Raw genomic sequence first — 7,243 nt, forward strand, 5'->3', positions numbered from 1 at the left:
TCTTTATCGCTTAAGTCCAGGGAAACAGGCACAGGTGAAAGCAAACATCCAATACATGTTGGAAAACCCACCTAATTGAACCCAGTCAAAGCATCTGGAGTTCCCTAGTTGTATTGACGCCTGAACCTGATGGTAAAACTAGATTTTGCATAGACTACAGAAAGGTTAATGCAGTAACAAAGGCAGACTCATATCTAATTCCTCGCTTGGAAGACTGTATTGACAGAATGGGCAGTGCGACGTTCCTTACAAAATAAATCTGTTAAAGGGATACTGGCAGGTTCCTTTAACACTCTGAGCTAAAGAAATATCACCCTTTGTCACACCAAACGGTCTTTTCCAATGCCATGTGATGCCATTTGGGCTAAAAATGCCCCAGCCACTTTTCAGAGACCAATGAACAAAGTGGTGGCCAGTGTTCCTAACTGTGTGGTTTACCTTTATGATATGCTGGTATACAGTGACACTTGGAAGGACCACTTGGAATAACGAGAAGCTTTGTTTATAAAATTACAATTGGCTAATTTTGTGATAAAACTTGCAAAAAGTGAATTTGCAAAAGCCATAGTAACCTACCTTGGGGATATAGTAGGGCAAGGACAAGTATTGCCAAGGCAGCAAAAGTGCAAACATTAGTGAAGTTCCCTACCCATAGGACTAAGCAAGAAATCACGAGATTCTTGGTAACGTGTGGTTTGTACCACAAGTTTGTACCAATTTTAGTACGATAGCTGCTCAATTGACAAATTTGCTACAAAAAAAGAAAATCAAGGTAGAGTGGTGAGGGATTGCCAAGCATCCTTTGAGAGGCTGAAAGCCATTTTGATCAATGAACCAGTGTTGGCTGCTTCAAATTTCACTAAGCCCTTCAAGGTCGCAATTGATGCTAGTGACCTGGGGGTTGATGCAGTCCTGTTATATTATGATAAATCAGGAATAGAAAGGCCAGTGGGATACTTTTCAAAAAGCTCAAACAACTCCAAAAAAGATATTTAACAGTATAAAAGAAAAACTGGCCTTCTTACTAGCTGTAAAGCATTTTGAAGTCTATGTCTGCACGACAATAATGAGACACTGGTATGTACTGATCATCACCCCTTAGCCTTTGTGGAAAAATTCAAAAACTGGAATGCCAGACTATTCTGATGGAGTTTACTATTGCAACATTATTACTTAAAGATTATCCACATTGCAGGAAAAAAAATGTAATTGTGGATGCTTTGTCTCGAATCTAACTTTGCTTTGAGTTATACAAAGAACAAAGAACAGTACAGCACAGGAACAGGCCATTCGGCCATCCAAGCCTACGCCGATCTTGATGCCTGCCTAAACTAAAACCTTCTGCACTTCTGGGGACTGTATCCCTCTATTCCCATCCTATTCATGTATTTGTCAAGATGCCTCTTAAACGTCTCTATGGTACCTGCTTCCACCACCTCCCCCGGCAACAAGTTCCAGGCACTCACCACCCTCTGTGTAAAGAACTTGCCTCGCACATCCCCTCTAAACTTTGCCCCTCTCGCCTTAAACCTATGTCCACTAGTAACTGACTCTTCCACCCTGGGAAAAAGCTTCTGACTATCCACTCTGTCCATGCCGCTTATAACTTTGTAAACCTCTATCATGTCGCCCCTCCACCTCCGTCGTTCCAGTGAAAACAATCCGAGTTTTTCCAACCTCTCCTCATAGTTTATGCCCTCCAGACCAGGCAACATCCTGGTAAACCGCTTCTGTACCCTCTCCAAAGCCTCCACGTCCTTTTGGTAGTGTGGCGACCAGAATTGCATGCAATATTCTAAATGTGGCCTAACTAAAGTTCTGTACAGCTGCAGCATGACTTGCCAATTTTTATACTCTATGCCCCGAACGATGAAGGCAAGCATGCCGTATGCCTTCTTGACTACCTTATCCACCTGCGTTGCCACTTTCAGTGACCTGTGGACCTGTACGCCCAGATCTCTCTGCCTGTCAATAATACTAAGGGTTCTGCCATTTACTGTATACTTCCCACCTGCATTAGACCTTCCAAAATGCATTACCTCACATTTGTCCGAATTAAACTCCATCTGCCATTTCTCCGCCCAAGTCTCCAACCGATCTATATCCTGCTGCATCCTCTGACAATCCTCATCACTGTCCGCAACTCCACCAACCTTTGTGTCGTCCGCAAACTTACTAATCAGACCAGCTACATTTTCCTCCAAATCATTTATATATACTACAAACAGCAAAGGTCCCAGCACTGATCCCTGCGGAACACTACTAGTCACATCCCTCCATTCAGAAAAGCACCCTTCCACTGCTACCCTCTGTCTTCTATGACCGAGCCAGTTCTGTATCCATCTTGCCAGCTCCCCTCTGATCCCGTGTGACTTCACCTCTTGTATCAGTCTGCCATGAGGGACCTTGTCAAAGGCTTTCCTGAAGTCCATATAGATAACATCCACTGCCCTTCCTTCATCAATTATCTTTGTCACTTCCTCAAAAAACTCAATCAAATTAGTGAGACACGACCTCCCTTTCACAAAACCATGCTGCCTCTCGCTAATAAGTCCATTTGTTTCCAAATGGGAGTAAATCCTGTCCCGAAGAATCCTCTGTAATAATTTCCCTACCACTGACGTAAGGCTCACCGGCCTGTAATTTCCTGGATTATCCTTGCTACCCTTCTTAAACAAAGGAACAACATTGGCTATTCTCCAGTCCTCTGGGACCTCACCTGTAGCCAATGATTTCTGTCAAGGCCCCAGCAATTTCTTCCCTTGCCTCCCTCAGTATTCTGGGGTAGATCCCATCAGGCCCTGGGGACTTACCTACCTTAATGCTTTGCAAGACACCCAACACCTCCTCCTTTTTGATAATGAGATGATTGAGACTATCTGCACTCCCTTCCCTAGGCTCATCATCCACCAAGTCCTTCTCCTTGGTGAATACTGATGCAAAGTACTCATTTAGTACCTCGCCCATTTCCTCTGGCTCCACACATAAATTCCCATCTCTGTCCTTGAGTGGGCCAACCCTTTCCCTGGTTACCCTCTTGCTCTTTATATACATATAAAAATCCTTGGGATTTTCCTTAATCCTGTTTGCCAATGACTTCTCATAACCCCTTCTAGCCCTCCTGACTCCTTGTTTAAGTTCCTTCCTACTGTCTTTATATTCCTCAAGTGCTTCGTCTGCTCCTAGCCTTCCAGCCCTTACAAATGCTTCCTTTTTCTTTTTGACGAGGCTCACAATATCCCACGTTATCCAAGGTTCCCGAAACTTGCCAAACTTATCCTTCTTCCTCACAGGAACATGCTGGTCCTGGATTCTAATCAACTGACGTTTGAAAGACTCCCACATGTCAAATGTTGATTTACCCTCAAACAGCCACCCCCAGTCTAAATTCTTCAGTTCCTGCCTAATATTGTTGTAATTAGCCTTCTCCCAATTTAGCACCTTCACCTGAGGACTGCTCTTATCCTTATCCACAAGTACCTTAAAACTTATGGATTTATGGTCACTGTTCCCGAAATGCTCCCCTACTGAAACTTCGACCACCTGGCCGGGCTCATTCCCCAATACCAGGTCCAGTACGGCCCCATCCCTAGTTGGACTATCTCCGTATTGTTTCAAGAATGCAAAGATGTTACAAAGCCGAATTGTATTAGCTGCAGGCAAAGCGTGAATGAGAATGAGTGTGTAAATATATTGCAATATTTTTCATCTTTTGTTTTTTCACTCTTTGTAATGAAATGCATTTAAAAATGGCCTTTCATTCCTCCAAGGATAGAAGTGTTATGAAAGTGCTTCCCTTTTTTTTGAGGACTTGTGTTAAGACTGAAAATATTCCACGGATGTGTTTTTTTTTACCAAGTTCACCGAAGGACAAGATGTTGTTTGAAAGTCACCTGTGTTTGAGGCCACCTGTGATTTGGGGTCAGAAAATCAGCAGAACCCTTCGTGGCCTGAAAAGAAAATGGTAATAGAGAAGCCACCTGTCAAGGTTTATGGAGGTCAGGAGGTACTCACTGTTTGGGTTTTGAACATTGTTTTCAGTTGGGCTTTGTGGTATAAACTGTTTGAAGACAGTGGTGTTTTCCTGCCAAGGAGAAAATAAATCAACCAGCTCACCTCCTTCTCTACCTTTCTGAAGAAATCCTGCCAGGATCTAGTGAGAGAAAAATCCCTGGTGCCATATAGCTCCTGAGGAGATGAATAAAATCCTGTGATTCAATTGTGTACTGGTGAATAAACCTTGATGTCACATTTCTCCTAGAAATTCTACTGGAATAATTCTTGACATCTTCAGAAAGGACTACTTCTGAAACAATCCCAGCGATCCGTTTCCATATATCCAGATGCCAGACCAAAAAGGGGACACCTGACTTCCTTTCGTATCTTTCTTTTTTCATCAAGAATTAGCAAGTATTTGGCCAAAGTCGTTTTTTTTTTGTAACAGACCTCTGCAGAGTGAATTTATGTATTTTTTCCAGTGTTGTGTGAGTGTAGTTGGGGAATTTTTAAAAAGGGAAATTTTATATTCCAAGTGTTAAAGTTTTGTTTCATTACTGGTTAAGTCTTGTTTTTTAATAAACTGATAGTTTTGTTGTTTATTGGAGAAACCTGGTGGGTGTATTTTGTTTTGGGATAGAAAAAATAGAGTATATGATTGGCTGTATCGGTAACAGGGTAAAAATTTAAATAGATGTTGTGACCTGTGGAGAAGTGGAGCTCAAAAAGACAGCACACTCCTCCTGCCTCAGTCATAACAGTGTACAGTTTTTTTTAAATTTGTGACCTCATAATGAAATGTTCCTGTTTTCACATTTCATTTTGCATGGTGCGGAGGTGTTACGCCAATGTGATTTGTTGAATGATAATTTTTTAATCCACTGAATGGAGATCTGATTTTTTTAAAGTCATTTAAAAAAAAACAAGCTGCTAGCAAAGTCATCCTTTCAGTTGAGGATGATCACCTAATTTGCAACACTGTATGCTACTGTCACACAGGCCCCCACCTGCCAAGAATGTCATTTGATAAGGTGCTGCACAAAAGGTTAATACACAAGGTAAGATCACATGGGGTGAGGGGCAATTTATTAGCTTGGATAGAGGATTGGTTAACCAATAGAAAACAGAGAGTCGGGATAAATAGGTCTTTTTCTGGTTGGCAAGATGTAACTAGTGAGGTGTCACAGGGTTTGGTCCATGGGCCCTAACTATTTACAATCTATATTAATGACTTGGATGCAGGGACAGAAGGTACTATAGCCAAATTTGCAGATGACACTAAAATAGGCGGGATAGTAAGTCGCAATAAAGAAATAAGAAATTTACAAATGGATATGGATAGGTTAGGTAAATGGGCCAAAATTTGGCAGGTGGAGTTTAACATGGATAAGTGTGAGGTTATCCATTTTGGTCAGAAGAATAGAAAGGGAAATTATTATCTAAATGGAGAGAAACTTCAGTGTAGAGGGATCTGGGTGTCCTCGTGCATGAATTGCAGAAAACTAGTATGCAGGTGCAGCAGGGAATAAGGAAGGTTAATGGAATTTTGGCATTTATTGCTAAAGGAATAGAGTATGAAAGTAGGGAAGTGTTGCTGCAACTGTACAAGGCATTAATGAGACCGCACCTGGAGTACTGCGTACAATTTTGGTCCCCTTACTTGAGGAGGGATGTAGTTGCATTGGAGGCAGTTCAGAGGAGGTTCACTAGATTGATTCCAGAGATGAGGGGTTTGTCTTAAGAAGACAGATTAAGCGGTATAGGCCTTTACTGTCTAGAGTTTAGAAGAATGAGAGGAGATCTAATTGAGGTATATAAGATGATTAAGGGGATTGACAAATTAGACATAGAGAGGATATTTCCTCTGGTGGGGCAATCTAGAATGAGGTGATAGTTTTAGGATAAGGGGTAGCAGATTTAAAAGAGAGATGAGGAGAAATTACTTCTCTCAAAGGGTCGTGAGTCTGTGGAGTTCACTACACCAGAGTATGGGGGATGCCGGGACATTGAGTAAATTTAGGGAGGAGATAGACAGATATTTAATTAGTAATGGGTTGAAGGGTTATGGAGAATGGGTAGGAAAATGGAGTTGTGACTGAGGTGAGATCAGCCATGATCATAATGAATGGCGGAGTAGGCTCAAGGGGCTGAATTGCCTACTCCTGCTCCTAGTTCTTATGTTCTTATGAATGAGGCACATGGGTTTTGTCATATGAACATTGCTTTTGAACTGTTGCTGGAGTGAGAAAATGACTTGTTGAAAAGATCAGCTGTGGCTTGAAAAAACATTTTTGCACATTAACAGTTGGTGCTTATGTAGACAAAGGACCATTCCCTAACACATTCAACCCACAATGGATGTTGATCACTGGACAGTGAGGGGGTGGGGAAGTGCATTCCAGGGCCTGCTGGGGAAATGCAATCCTCAGGGGCCAAGACTGGTTGGACAAGATGGTTACATGACTGACTGGCAATTCCAGAGTTTTTTGAACTAGCCACAGAGATTTTGACCTCAAAAAGACTGTTTGCTCCAGGATTGAAAAGATCTCTCCTGTCTGCCTCCATCTTTTTGTCACAAACCTCTGAATCCACTAAAGACACATGAACCCCAAGAGAGAAAAGTCTCCTACAGCAAACAAGGTTTAAGAAGAATACTGGACCTCAATGAAAAACAAGATCTACCTACAATCAAGGAATCTACAGTGAGCTCAAAGAACCACAACAAAAACTCTTCAGATATTGCCTCAAACTTTTCCACTCTATTTTTCTCCTGCTCCTTTCTGTCTCTGTTTGCATGTATGTATCACATCTGCATGCTAGCATGGGAGAGCTGCATATCTGTAGGTGTCATCCGAATTAGAGTTTATGTTTAAGTTTAATAAATTTAAACTTTTCTTCTTTAAACCTAAGAAAACCTGTTTTGCAGATTTCCTTGCCTTATAATTGGGAAGTGGTGAACAAGTTTCACCAAGGGGAATCTAAAAACATGGTGTATTTAAAATTAAACCTTATTATAGTAAGACCAGGTGAAGGCTGAGAGGGATTCCTAGACACCTTTCTCACCTGGTTGTAACACCTACATTGCAATACTTGTGAGGAGAGAGGTGAAGTGTCTGTTCAGTCCCCAACAAGAACTAAGATCCAGGAAGTTTGAAGGAACTACCTGTTTTTCTCAGCAAGAAGAAGAAATATTGCTAATTGCTATGTTTGAATGACTGAGTGACTGTCATGTGACAAGCCGCTCCCC

Source organism: Heterodontus francisci, chromosome 1 (assembly GCF_036365525.1).
Source record: "Heterodontus francisci isolate sHetFra1 chromosome 1, sHetFra1.hap1, whole genome shotgun sequence".
Lineage (NCBI taxonomy): Eukaryota > Metazoa > Chordata > Chondrichthyes > Heterodontiformes > Heterodontidae > Heterodontus > Heterodontus francisci.